General features: G+C 35.2%; 1 protein-coding gene across 1 annotated transcript in view; it reads right to left on the bottom strand.

Annotated features, from left to right (window-relative positions):
- Positions 1–14485, bottom strand: part of DOCK7 (dedicator of cytokinesis 7) — a 221984-nt gene that overhangs the window by 132725 nt on the left and 74774 nt on the right.

The following is a 14485-nucleotide window of genomic DNA, read 5'->3' as shown; positions in this document are numbered from 1 at the left end:
GTTCAGAGTACATGTGAAAATCTATAATACTAATTTTAAAACTGATGTTTCATTTTGCTACCAAATAATCTGAAATAAATGTTTGGTATGCTTTATTTATGAAGTCAAATGAAGCAAGATAAAATACTGTATTAAAATAGGTTAACTGTTGGGGCACCTGGGTGGCTCAGTCCTTAAGCGTCGGCCTTCGGCTCGGGTCATGATCCCAGGGTCCTGGGATCAAGCCCTGCATTGGGCTCCCTGCTCAGGGGGAAGCCGGCTTCTTCCTCTCTCACTCCCCCTGCTTGTGTTCCCTCTCTTGCTGTATCTCTCTCTGTCAAATAATAAGTAACATCTTAAAAAAAAAAATTAAAAATTAAAAATTACATGAAATAAAATAGGTTAACTGTCTTAAACAAATGCAGTAGATCATGATTACTAGGTCATACTGACCTTAATATCAGGCATCACTGTATCTTAACATACTTGTTAACTTATCTATATACTGTATACATTTTATGTATTTTAAACCTTAACAATGTGAAAACCATTTTAAAGGGATCTTGTCAGAGTATCATGAGAATGAATGTATCTGTGGCCTCAAGTTTAATAATTTATACCCCCCTGGACATGGCATGAATCTAATACTTATGTATAGGTTGTCAAATAGAAGTAAAAATTATAACAAGTTATTGAATGTTTAAACAGCCTGAAAGATACATTCCCAAATTCAATAAAGACTCAGTCCTTTAAAATATAGAAATTTAAATTCTTGTAGTTTTTTAGTGACATATAATGATTCCATCATTTCCAATGTAAAAAATTTGAATTCTAATCCTCAAGGATCACTTTTTTTTTTTAAGGATTTTTATTTATTTGACAGAGAGAGATCACAAGTAGACAGAGAGGCAGGCAGAGAGAGAGAGAGAGAGAGAGAGAGAGAGAGAAGCAGGCTCCCTGCTGAGCAGAGAGCCCAATGCGGAACTCGATCCCAGGACCCTGAGATCATGACCTGAGCTGAAGGCAGCGGCTTAACCCACTGAGCCACCCAGGCGCCCCACAAGGATCACTTTTGATCATATTATCACTTGTCAGTATTTTTTAAATAAGGTTTTTAAAGAAACTACCAAACAGAAATAAAATTTTGAATTAAATCTAGTTTTAAGGGGCGCCTGGGTGGCTCAGTGGGTTAAGCCGCTGCCTTCGGCTCAGGTCATGATCTCAGAGTCCTGGGATCGAGCCCCGCATCGGGCTCTCTGCTCAGCAGGGAGCCTGCTTCCTCCTCTCTCTCTGCCTGCCTCTCTGCCTGCTTGTGATCTCTCTGTCAAATAAATAAATAAAATCTTTAAAAAAAATAAAAAAATAAAAAAAATAAATCTAGTTTTAAGGAATATAGTACCCCAAGTTATATACTGACTCACCTTAGTCAAAAAATATTCAGCATTATGTATTTTAAATTACTCAGTATATCATGTTTTTTGTTTTAAAGATTTTATTTATTTATTTGACAGAGACAGACACAGTGAGAGAGGGAACACAAGCAGAGAGAGGGGGAGAAGCAGGCTTCCCGCCGAGCAGAGAGCCTGACACGGGGCTAGACCCCAGGACCCTGGGATCATGACCTGAGCTGTAGGCAGACGCTTAATGACTGAGCCACCCAGGTGCCCCAGTATGTCATGTTTTTTACATGACATGTAAATATGTATGATCTATGTAGATCCTACATAAATATTTTGTTCCAATAAACTACAAAAGAATAAGCTTTAGCATTTAAAACCATAGCCAAACTGTCAAAATTGACTTTTTAGAGCCAGAATACCAAACTGACTTTTTTCCCCAAAAAAGTGGAAGCTTTTAAATACAAAATAATGCATTCTTTAATATGCCAATTGCTTCTTCTATTTGTTCTCCAATTTTTTAGACTTCTTACACAACATCTTTCGTTTTGTTCCTTTTAGGAGTACTAAGTGAGTTTTTTCTGTAAAAAATATGCCAATTGCTTCTTCTATTTGTTCTCCAATTTTTTAGACTTCTTACACAACATCTTTCGTTTTGTTCCTTTTAGGAGTACTAAGTGAGTTTTTTCTGTATAAAATATGCTCAGATTGAGAGTTAAATCTGGTAGAGAAAGGATTTTTTTTATGATTCACAAATTGTGTCCTTCTGTCCTCACTCCTTTGCCAAGTATTTTAATTACACCATTAACTCACAATTGTCTAATCTAATGGCCTTTCCTCAGTCCACATTCACTTGGATCTCTCTGCTAACTTACTCATGAACAACACTCTTTCTTCAAACATGACCCTCATTTGCTTCCATATATGACTATACTCTCCAAGGATTATCCCTAACCTGAATCCAGTTTTTAATACCCCAGTTCCCTCCTAGTATGTGATATATTTGGACCAATGCACAGTCTTTAAAAATATCTTCCACTCTTATCCTCAGAAATTCTATCTACTCTCATGGACTCATCTATGTTCCATGAGTCAAGTTCCCAAATTTATGTATTATTTCCAGATTTCTCTCCAGTTCCCCTTCTTACATTGCTTATTACCATTCCTCCTTTTGGTATCCTACAGTCTTCTCAAACTCAACCTATCAAATAAATTCATCAAATCCCTACCACCTCTGCTGGGCCTTCCCCCCTTTCTACACCATCACACTCCCCCTTACCTCTGTATATTCGTTAATGGCACCACCACGCTTCCAGTCATCCAAGCTTAAAATCTGGAAGACATCTCAGCCTTTTTACTTAACTTTTACTTAACTTTGTGAATCACTGCTCCTATATCATAGGCCACTAAACTGAATACAATCTTCTTTTGAAAAGACTGTTAATATAATATGACTTCTTTCAAGCAGACCAAGGCCTACTTTTAACCTGAATTTTAAACTATCTGAACAGTCTCCTGCCTTGTCTCCTAAGTTTATGTCTATCTTCCTTCAATTTTCTTAAAACAAATTTATAATGGCTACATACTACTTTGACCTGTGTCGCTCAAACGTGTCTATTAAAAGAGTATAGCAGCTTGAGGATATTGAAAATGTATCTTTACAATTCTAGAATTACAGGATGAAATGGCTTTATATAAGCCCATACTTCTTTTAGGATCTTATTAGGATTCTACCATAAATCTTACAATTTATCTTAAAATTGCATGTGAATTGTGTTTTCTACTCTATAAATCTTATATAAAAATAGTTATTTCTTCCCCGTATCTTCTAAAAAGTGATATTCCTGGAAGATGTGTTATATTTATCCTGTGGATCTGCATACCCTACACAGCAAGAATGTGTACCCCAATGTGGACGACAGAAGCCTACAGAACATCTACATCTCTTACAGATATTCAAGAGTTTGTATAATCTGACCCCAAATTCATTGTACCATTTTTTGCCCAACACAAACCCTTAGCCCTTATCAAAATTATCTACTTTTAAACATCCCCTTATACTTTCCTGATTCTCTTCCATTTGTCTAGAATGCCTCTATACACCTTCCTACTTGGCTAGGTGCTATTTATACTTGAAAATGATCTCACTTCCTCTAGGAATATCCTTGTAAATGGGGCTCCTCCCTCTGATACCATGCAGCAGTACTGCCCGTACCCCTCAACTGGCACTTAGCAAATGAAGGAAAGACAGAAAAATACATATGGCAAATCATAACAAAAATTTTAAAAACTGTAATAAAAACTCCACAAGCATCAAAAAGATAAGTCTATCTACTTGATGTGAGTAAATTACTGTCAAATTTCTATACCAAGAGTTCAATCTGAAACTGTGAATTTTACTGAGAGCAAGTATACACATTTCTCATTTTGGGGTTACCTATTTTTGTATAATCTGTTTATTCTCTGTCATTCTATAATCAGTATGTTCTCATGCTTGTATCTTTTCTTCCTAACAGCATAACTTATGGAGATCAATTATCTCGTTCATTAATCAAAAATATGTGCCCTAACCAGTATTTATTGAGTTCCTACTATCTGCCTCCTTTATAAAACCTATTCCAAATATTACTTTTACATATTTTCACCTTCTGTTACAAGATAATCAAATTCCCTTGTGATTTTTCCCATCACTAACAACCACAGCGCTGCATTTCTGTATGTACTACTAAGTGATCATCCAACACAATAGTTTTGAAAATTAAAAAAAAATGACCAAAAGGTTGGTCCTCTTATCAAAGTCCAAAGTGTTCTCATGGCAAATCAACTAGGACAAAATTACTCAATTGGTGTGAAATGTTGAGTTCAAGGTCATGAAAGTAGGACTAACAATCTCCTGTAGTATACTTTTATAAAATCAAGTTTCAATGACATTTTAGAAAATATAAAATCAAGGATGCCATCTCAAACAGAAAAACTATTTTTCTAAATTTATCTGTTTAACACTGGGAACGATCATACATCTAACAAGATGATTAAGTTTATCTAAAAGAGCGATGATCTACAACCTTAAAGAGGTAAGGCTGTAACTATTTATCTTCAAATGAGCAACTAAGCCTCAGTCTCCACATCCCATATATGAGAACAATGATAATCTTGCCAAATTTACTTCATAGGGTTGTTGTAATCCTCCAGTAAGACAGGGTATTTGAATTGTTTTATGAAGTATAAAATTCTGAACAAATGTATACACTTGTAAATATTAGATCTTGGCTATCACTCTACATCGCTTTAAGTAAGTAACGTGCACAAATTTTTCCTAACTGAAAATAATCTAATTCTCAGGATAGGTGAACAAAACTGCTCTCATATTCTGCTACCGTTCCTGGAACTTGACTCCTTCCATCAGAGTCTGAGATAACACTCCTCACAATGAAATACAAGCCCCTAACTAAAAACTCATGGGTGGCTACGTTAAAATGTTAGGAAACAGAGTTCTCAACTCAAAAGCTTTTGTAATAAAAATAAAACTAGGATCAATTAAGATAGAATAAAAGCTCCGGTGATATATCTAGGGCAAAATCAGAACAGCAGAGTATGCAGCAATAGCTTGAGACATCCAAGAAAACTAAAAACAAATATAAAAACTTATACTCTTTAAAGCAGGGGACCATAAACTTGAATGGGAAGAAAAATACTCCTTAATTTTCACTGAAACTTGTACTTCCTTAAATTCTGAATGTAGGAAACTAACCATACCAGTATTAGCAATACAAGAGAATTTGTCATTAATAGAAATCATACACATTTTTGTATCACAACTATTGCAGATATCTTAGAATATTTTTCACATGCTTATTACTGCTTAGAAAATATGGTAGCTTTTAGACCTGTGGCTAGATATTTTTTAATTCATTAATAAAGAAACATGCATCAGAACTTTACTATCTTGATAATTATAATTCAACATAACATAGGATAACACTGTTATCCTATGTATTTTATTTTATGTATTTAAAAACATTATTCCAGGGGCACCTGGGTGGCTCAGTGGGTTAAGCCTCTGCCTTTGGCTCAGGTCATGATCTCAGGGTCCTGGGATCGAGTCCCACATCAGGCTCTCTGCTCGGTAGGGAGCCTGCTTCCTCCTCTCTCTCTCTCTGCTTGCCTCTCTGCCCACTTGTGATCTCTCTCTCTGTCAAATAAATAAAATCTTAAAAAAAAAAAATTATTCCAAAAAAGAGAATCACAGGATTCACAAAACTGCAAGGGTACCATGACAAAAAAACTTTAAGACCCCAACTCCAAAGCAAGATCTACCATAATATGACCTAATTCAAGAATCATGAATTACAGTATATAAACAGTCATATATAAACAGTATACATTTACTTTTGACAGGCCAATCTGTTTCCAGAAACAGAGGTTTACGGAAAAAATTCAATCAGTATATGAAATAAGTTATTAAACCACTCAACAGAAAAACATACTGAAGGATTGACAGGTGAAATGATACAATGACTAGGCTTTGTTTTAAAATATTACAGGAAAAAAGGGAACTGGCAATAGATAAAACAATAGAGAGGAGTGTTTGGCTGGCTCAGTCAGTGGAACAGGCAACTCTTGATTTCATGGTTGTGAGTTCAAGACCCATGCTGGGTATAGAGATTATGTAATAAAAAAAGTTTATGTTAACTAACTAGAATTTAAATAAAAATTTGAAAAGAAAAAAAAAAAGAATGACAATGGAGGTTAATTATACTGTTCTATTTACATTGTATATGTTTGTAATTTCCTATTATAAAAGAGTTTAAGACTTTATTCAGATTAGCAAACCTAGAAGTTCACTAAGGATTAATAAGAGATGTATGGGGCATAGTCCTAACTGCTAACCAAGGTCCAGATCAAAATGAATGGCATCTTTTCATTTATTTCTTATTTATTTATTTCTTATTTTTATTATTATTATTATTTATTTACTTGAGAGAGAGAGAGATGGAGACAGAACAAGTTGGGGTCAGGGTGGGAGACAGAGGGAGAGGAAGAAGCAGACTCCACACTGAGCAGGGAGCCCGATGTGGGGCTGGATCCCAGGACCCCAGGATCATGACCTGAACTGAAGGCAGATGCTTAACCCACTGAGCCACCCAGACGCCCCTTCATTTTGTTTCTTACATTGTTACCAGGTCTGAACCACTGCATTCATTCTTATATTCTTAGTAACACGATATTTGCTAGATACCCTCTTTCTAAAAATTGGAAGAAAAACAAAGATGAAAGTTCACTAGGTGATTACAACTAACGTAACTTTGGAAAAGAGGCCAACTCTCACAATCTCACTAAGAATAACATGACATGTGATATAGCTCTTAAAAACTGAACACACAGCATTTGCTCAATTAGATTATACCTTGATCTTTATAACTCAAATGCAACAGTGGAAGTCAAGTATAAATTTGGAACATGAGCAACATTACACAAATCCAGTATCTAACTTGTGGATGATTTCAGACACTCAATAAAAAAATTTTTCCCCACTGATATTACTTGGTTTAGGATTTTATTTATTTATTTGAGAGACAGAGCATGAGAGAGGCGCCTTAGCCAGTTATCTTAATGTAACAACTACACTAGTATTTTTTCTATGATACTGTGATAACTAAGTATTTCCTTGATAAAGCAAGCATTTCATGTCAATAATCTTCATTGGTTTGGCACAATAAGAAATGCATGACATTAGCTGCAAACTGCCATGTATCTGTATGTCTTCATTCACCTCTATAGAGGAGTGAAAAGACCAGGTCTCTCCTGTAGATTAACACTCTACAAAAATAAGTGAACAATCAATATGTGTAGGGGGGATTTATTTAAATACAAAAATCTCTAATTTTAGGTATAGCTTCATAAGGGATTTTTCTAAATATCTTTGAGAAATCACAACAATTTCATTAAAACCTTATTTTTTTAAAATATAAAAAACTGGGGCACCTGGATGGTTCAGTCGGTTAAGAGTCTGCCTTAACTCAAGTCATGATCTCAGGGTCCTGGGATGGAGCCCTGTGTTGGGCTTCCCTGCTCAGTGGGGAGCCTGCTTTGCCTGCTGCTCCCCCTACTTGTATGTACTCTCTCTGTCAAATAAATAAAATCTTTTTAAAATAATAAATAAAAATATAAAAAAATAACAAATTAAACATATGTATTTTTTATATATATACCCTTTAAAACAGCTTTTTCTACATTGTCTAATAATAACCATAAATATTGGAGGCCAAAGTGTTAAGTGATAGGAAATCGGTCATTTTGAGACTATAGTTCTTTTTAACCTGTTTTCTCACCTCAGCCAAATGTTTGTTTCAGTCACATCCATTCATTCTCCCTCTATTCAGACAGTATTTTTAAACTCTTTTTTTACTCCATAAGACTCTCTAAAATACACTCAAGTTTTATACTAAAAATAGCTATGATGTGCAGATATTTTCTTAAAACTCACATTAAAAATGCTTAAAAATGGTTTTTTCAGTTACAAATGTGAGCCCTCTGGTATATTAGCTAATCATACTGGTTCTACGCAGGCTGCTACACAGTTAGTGAGACAATGATGGTACTGAAACTACAAGGAGTCCTAGTGTCAACTTTATCTTTTTTTTTTTTTTTTTAAACATTATTCACTGGGACAATGTACACATACAGATTTGTATAATGAACACTAGTGTAGATAACCTGAAATAATGGCTTACCACAAAACATTCCTTAAAAGGTTAAAAAGAATTCAAACTGAGCAAGAAAAATACTATTGTGATCCAGCAACAATTCACTCAGCAAATATATATGGAAACTTATGCAAAATATTTTATGATATCTGTATGTTAGCTTTTTTTTTTTTAAGATTTTATTTATTTATTTGTCAGAGAGAGGAAGAGAGAGCACAAGCAGGCAGAGTGGTAGCAGAGGCAAAGGGAGAAGCAGGCTCCCTGCCGAGCAAGGAACCGGATGTGGGACTCGATCCCAGGATGCTGGGATCATGACCTGAGCCGAAGGCAGCCGCTTAACCAACTGAGCCACCCAGGCGTCCCTGTTAGCTGATTTCTAATGAGATTTCATACATCTTCCTTTTGTGATTCTAGAATTATTTCTATGTGAGATTTTCTAGATATGGTAAAGGGGTCTGTTTGGGGTTTTTTTTTTCCCACAAACTATAAATTCCTAAAAATATTAGCTATCCATGAGACTAAAACTTTTTTAACAGTATTAAGTAGAATACGCAACCTATATGACTTAACGTTCAGGTCACACGCACTGAAGGTCCAAGTAATAATACAAAGCAAGCTACTACTAACTTTTGATAACTTTGATAACCTCCCCTTTAAAAATAATTTTATCTAATTATACCCCCAAACTCAGAAACCCTATGCTTTCAAACTATTCTCTCCCAAGTTATGTAAGGCTTGGATAAATGTAATCTAATAAAGCTTCTATTGAGCATTTAATATGTGTCAGGCACTTTGCAAAAAGCTTTAATGTAGGAGCGCCTGGGTGGCTCAGTGGGTTAAACCCTCTGGCTTCAGCTCAGGTCATGATTCCAGGGTCCTGGGATCGAGCCCCGCATCAGGCTCTCTGCTCAGTGGGGACCCTGCTTCCTCCTCTCTCTCTGCCTGCCTCTCTGCCTACTTGTGATCTCTGTCAAATAAATAAATAAAATCTCAAAAAAAAAAAAGCTTTATATGTATTATCTTATTTAATCCTCACAAATTTCTAAGATACAGGAACTTTTATTATCCCTATCTAAAAAGAAGGAAAATCAGTTGATCTCCAGTTTTAGATGATTCTAAATTTAAATGTGGTTGCAAAATTTGGTTCCATTTCCCCATTTTTCAGAAAATATGCATAGAGTCATACCATTTCACGTAATATAAAAACTATTCTTTCTTCTCATAACTCAGAGATTTTTTTTTTCAAAAGCATACAATCAACTCTATAATCATTCTTTTTTAAAATGAAAAACTCTTTTGGCCAACAAGTATCAACAGGAAAAATACCGATGGAATATAGAAACCATAATCTACTTCTATAGTCTCATGTACCTCTCTTTACATCTTTAAAGACACCCTTACAGTAGAAAATTATTAATCTCTTTCTTAAACAATGTGCCTTCTTGTTTCAACAGTTTTCACCTATTACTAACAGAGCACTATGATCCTTTCTGTATCTTAAGAAACTTAGCAATCCTAAGAAATTTGACATCCTATGTTACAATTTATCAATGTTTATTAATGAGTTAAAACATTTTACATGAGATCCTTAAAGGCAGTAAATAAGATAAATACAGATTATATAAAATTCTAGCCTGAAACCAACTTATTTTGATAAAAAACATTAGAACCTAAAGCAGTGTTTGTTTTCAATAAACGTTTAATAGGAATAAACCTGATCTTACTGATGAGTTTAGCTGGTTCTGCTATTCTCTGGGAATAAACTGCTCAGTCATGAGAGAACAGTTCTTCTTTACACATTTAATGAATCATTTTTTGCCTATAATGTTATTTTCACTAATAATGCTTGGGATAAGTATCGACTCTTTAATTAACACGGTACTTAGATACAGTCCAAGCTAAAGGTACTGAGATATGTTAACAGATTTCTCCATATCATTCTCAAGCTAATTAGCTTTGAATTCATTCTTACACCTGAAAAGTTTATTGTCAAAATAGAAAATAATTATGATTTTCGGACAATCAATTATCCTTACTGATGCTAAACACTTCAAATGGTAAAGCATTCAATCATAAAAACCAAAATCAAACACAAATAAACAAGTTACCGGAAACAGCTAATATGTTTATTCACTTTCCATAAACTCACACCCAGCAAAAACATACTAACTTATAATTTATAAAATTCATTTAAATCTTTTGGTGTGTTAACTTTTCCTTCTTCCCCACAGAAAAAAACTGGATTAAAATTGGATACATACTTGAGAGAAAACAATAGGCTACCTCATTCAGTAAGGTATCTTCTCACTTTAGATAAGCTCTCTACCCAATTCCCATTGAACTCCTGAAACATGTCTAGATCTTCTATTTCAGCCCCTCATATACTTAGCTCAGTTATAAGGCATTAAAAAAATTATTAGACAAGGATACATAATGAGGTATATTTTGAGGCAAATAATAAGGTAAATAAAGGTGTTTTGCCTGGTTTAATAAAAATGTAGCAATCAATTATCTAGCAATAAGAAACTTTAATTTTATTCATATTGTCAATAACTATAAACGCTGGATGTACTATCATCCCAAAGGATGAAGAACACAGAAATAAAATAAGACCTGGGTTCAAGTCCAGATAAGTTTATCTCTTATTTATTTATAATAAATAAAAAATAACAATTCTGCCAGAATTACATAATTTATAAGATTCTTCTGAGACTGAATAAATTAATTTAAATGAAAACAATTTAAATTAAATGCTATAGAGCACTAAATTAATGTTATCATATCAGCACATCACAGGCAAGTTCAGGACACCAGGGGTAAAAAAAAAAAACCAAAAACCAAAAAATAAACAAACAAAAAAAAACAATTCAAAAAAGCCTTCAAAGCAAATGATACCAACAAAGGATTAGCAATGAGAAGTACACTGGGCCACCTGAGGTGCCTGGATGGCTCAGTCCATTAATGTTGAGCATCTGCCTTCAGCTCAGGTCATGATCTCAGGGTCCAGGGATTGAGCTTCCCACCCCCGACCTCCCTGCATTGGGCTCCCTGCTCAGTCTGCTTCTCCCTTTCTGCCCCTCTGCCTCCCCGCTCACGCTCACACCCTCTTTCTCTCTAATAAATAAAATCTTCTAAAAAATAAAAGTATTAGACCACTCAAAAATATCAGTTAAAGCCAGAAGACAGGTGTGTCATGTTTTCAAAATCCTGACAGAAAATAATTTACAACTTAGAATATTGTAACCAGCAAAATCAGTAATTCTGGAGTAAAGATAAAATAAACACATTTTCAGATGCAGAAGTCTCAGAAAATTTACTCCCACACACCCTATGTCAAGAAGATACTGAAGGTTGTCCGTAAAATGAGTAAAACAAGAAAGAAAACTATACAGGAAATAGGGACTCCATAGCAAAAGAAACGCAAAGAGAACTTCCAGGATCATGGTAAACAGGCTCCAAGATGACAACTGTACAGTAGGCATAGCAAGCCTTGGAAACTCCCTCGGCCACACTTACAATCTAGTTTCAAGGGGAACTGAGGAAGCTACGAGTCAGGAAATGATTGTCTGCTGTATTTTATTGTACTGCAAGAAGCTTTAGAGAATTTTAGAAGCTTTAGAGAATTAACACATAGAAAAGTAGGGAAACTAAATAATGTTAACTATTTCAGGAAAATAAAAAGCTATATAAATCAAAAACAGCAGGAATAAAATCATAGTAATCTACAGGGCTCCACTGCAAAAATAGTTACATAAGAATCACAAACATATAAAAAAAATCAACACTGATTTAATGAAAAACTGGAATATAACTACGTATGGAAGAGATGACAAGTATATTTATTTTTTTCTGGATTTATGCAAGTACATGTATTTTTAGGAAGGAAGATGTAAGAGTTAAATCTCGTCTTCTATAACAGTAAACAGATGTTTAAAATTAAACAAGAATCAAGAAATAGTAGCATGAATATGTTATTCAGGAAACAAGGAATAAAATACCAAAAGAAGGAGCAAAAGAGGTACCAGTGATTGACACTGAAAATTAGACATCAAGGTAGGGAAAGGCTGGTAGGAGTAAGATGAAGAACTTCCATTTTTAATTTTAAGCCTACAGTACTTACACAAACTTTAAGTATATTCGTACAATTTTTTTTTATTTTTTTTTTAAAGATTTTATTTATTTATTTGACAGACAGAGATCACAGGTAGGCAGAGAAGCAGGCAGAGAGAGAGAGAGAGAAGGAAGCAGGCTCCCTGCTGAGCAGAGAGCCCGATGCAGGGCTCGATCCCAGAACCCTGGGATCATGACCTGAGCCAAAGGCAGAGGCTTTAACCCACTGAGCCACCCAGGCGCCCCATCGTACAATTTTTTTTTTAAAGATTTTATTTATTTATTTGACAGACAGAGATCACAAGCAGGCAGAGAGGCAGGCAGAGAAAGAGAGGGAAGCAGGCTCCCCTCCAAGCAGAGAGCCCGACGTGGGGTCAATCCCAGGACCCTGGGATCATGACCTGAGCCGAAGGCAGAGGCTTTAACCCACTGAGCCACCCAGGTGCCCCTGTACAATTCTTTTTAAAAACAGAAGTATGTAAATAACAAAAATAAGTAGGAAAATGAAAGAAAAGACCACTCAAAGTCCCTGGTTTCTATTTTCTTTATCTCTGAAACAATCCAAGCGGAGGCAAGACAGATAAACATAAGTTAGGGTTGCGCTGGATGAGATTCCTGTACTAGATAAGACGTACAGCTGATAACCTCAAAATGGTTTCATACAAATTTTGGATTATATAATCACTTCTTTATTCCATGTGCTTGTAAGTACTTAAATATAATTTATAGAAGAATAATTTCATAATATCTTATTTCTTTCAAAAGCAATATATACTTTCCTTAGCCTAATTTCTAGAACTTTACTTACACTAACTGCCAATTACATGCAGTGTTTTGTACTCTGTACCCTCACAAGAGGAGGCAGGTATAATTATGACCTCACATTTTATTAATAAGAAAACCGAGTGGCCAATATATGAAGTAACTTGTCCTAAGTCACCAAATAGTGCATAGTGGAGTCAGAAATCACACTCCTAACTCTATGACTCTAAATCCCACTCTCATACCATTGATATTTCTGAACTCAATGAAGAAATGTTTATTGTGTGCAGCATCCTCTTCTAGATGCTGGAAATAAAGTGATAATGAAAACAAACAAGTCCCTGCCCTTTACAGTCAATACATTCTAATAAAAAAGAACCAAAAAAATGGGGCGCCTGGGTGGCTCAGTGGGTTAAGACCCAAAAAACCCTGATATAAGTACATAATGTGATGCTAGACAACGATGAACTACATAATGTGATGCTAAATAATGATGATAAAGAACTGGAGAGAAGAAGTGGACCTTTTTAATGAGGGTAATGAGAGGGAGCCTCATGAGGCAATGACCTTTAAGCAGACATATGGCTGAATAATGAACCAAACCACATGAAGATCTAGTGGAAAACATGTCAGGCAAAGAGAAGAACAAATGGAAAAGCCTTAGGGAGAATGAAATTTTGTTTGTTCAAGGATGAGTAAAAAGGCCACTGAGGCTAAAGTGAAATGAGCGGAGTAGGATATGAAGTTAGATACAGGCAGGGGCCAGAGCATATAGAGTCTTATAGACTATTATTAAAAAAAGCATTTTTTTCTGCTTATGATGGAAGTCACCAGAGGTTTTAGATGGAGGAATGAATGATCTGATTGAGAACATTTAAATAATCTCTCTAGTGAAAATGTTGAGAATTGATTTTGGAGGGGTTAAAGGAAGATGATCAAATCAGAAAGGTACAGAAAAATGTGAGATCAGAAGCTGTCCAATAGGCTAACATCTAACCGCATGCAGCAACTGAGCATTTGAAATGTGGCTCATCTGACAATGAGATGGGCTTTAAAAGTAAAACACACACCTGATTTTGAAGACGTTTTGTAGGAAGGAAAAAAAGTAAACTATCTCAACAGTTTTTCACATTTAGTACACATTGAAATGATAATATTTTAGGTGTATTAGGTTAGATAATATAAAATTAATTTCACTTGTTTCTTTTCATTTTTTTAATGCGGGAACTATAAAATTTTAAATTCCAAATGTAGTTCCCGTTATAATTCTATTTGACAGTGCTAATCTAGATAGTGACTTGCCGAGAGTTTTTAAGTGGAGAAAGGGGGGTGCCTGGGTGGCTCAGTCATTAAGTGTCTGCCTTCAGCTCGGGTCATGATCCCAGAGTCCTGGGATCAAGCCCTGCGTTGGGCTCCCTGTTCAGCAAGAAGCCTGCTTCTCCCTCTCCCTCTCCCTCTCCCCCTGCTCGTGTTCCCTTTCTCATGGTCTCTCTGTGAAATAAATAAAATCTTGAAAAAAAAAAAAAAAAA

Source organism: Lutra lutra, chromosome 4 (assembly GCF_902655055.1).
Source record: "Lutra lutra chromosome 4, mLutLut1.2, whole genome shotgun sequence".
Classification (NCBI taxonomy): Eukaryota; Metazoa; Chordata; class Mammalia; order Carnivora; family Mustelidae; genus Lutra; species Lutra lutra.
This window is presented reverse-complemented; position numbering and strand designations above follow the sequence as displayed.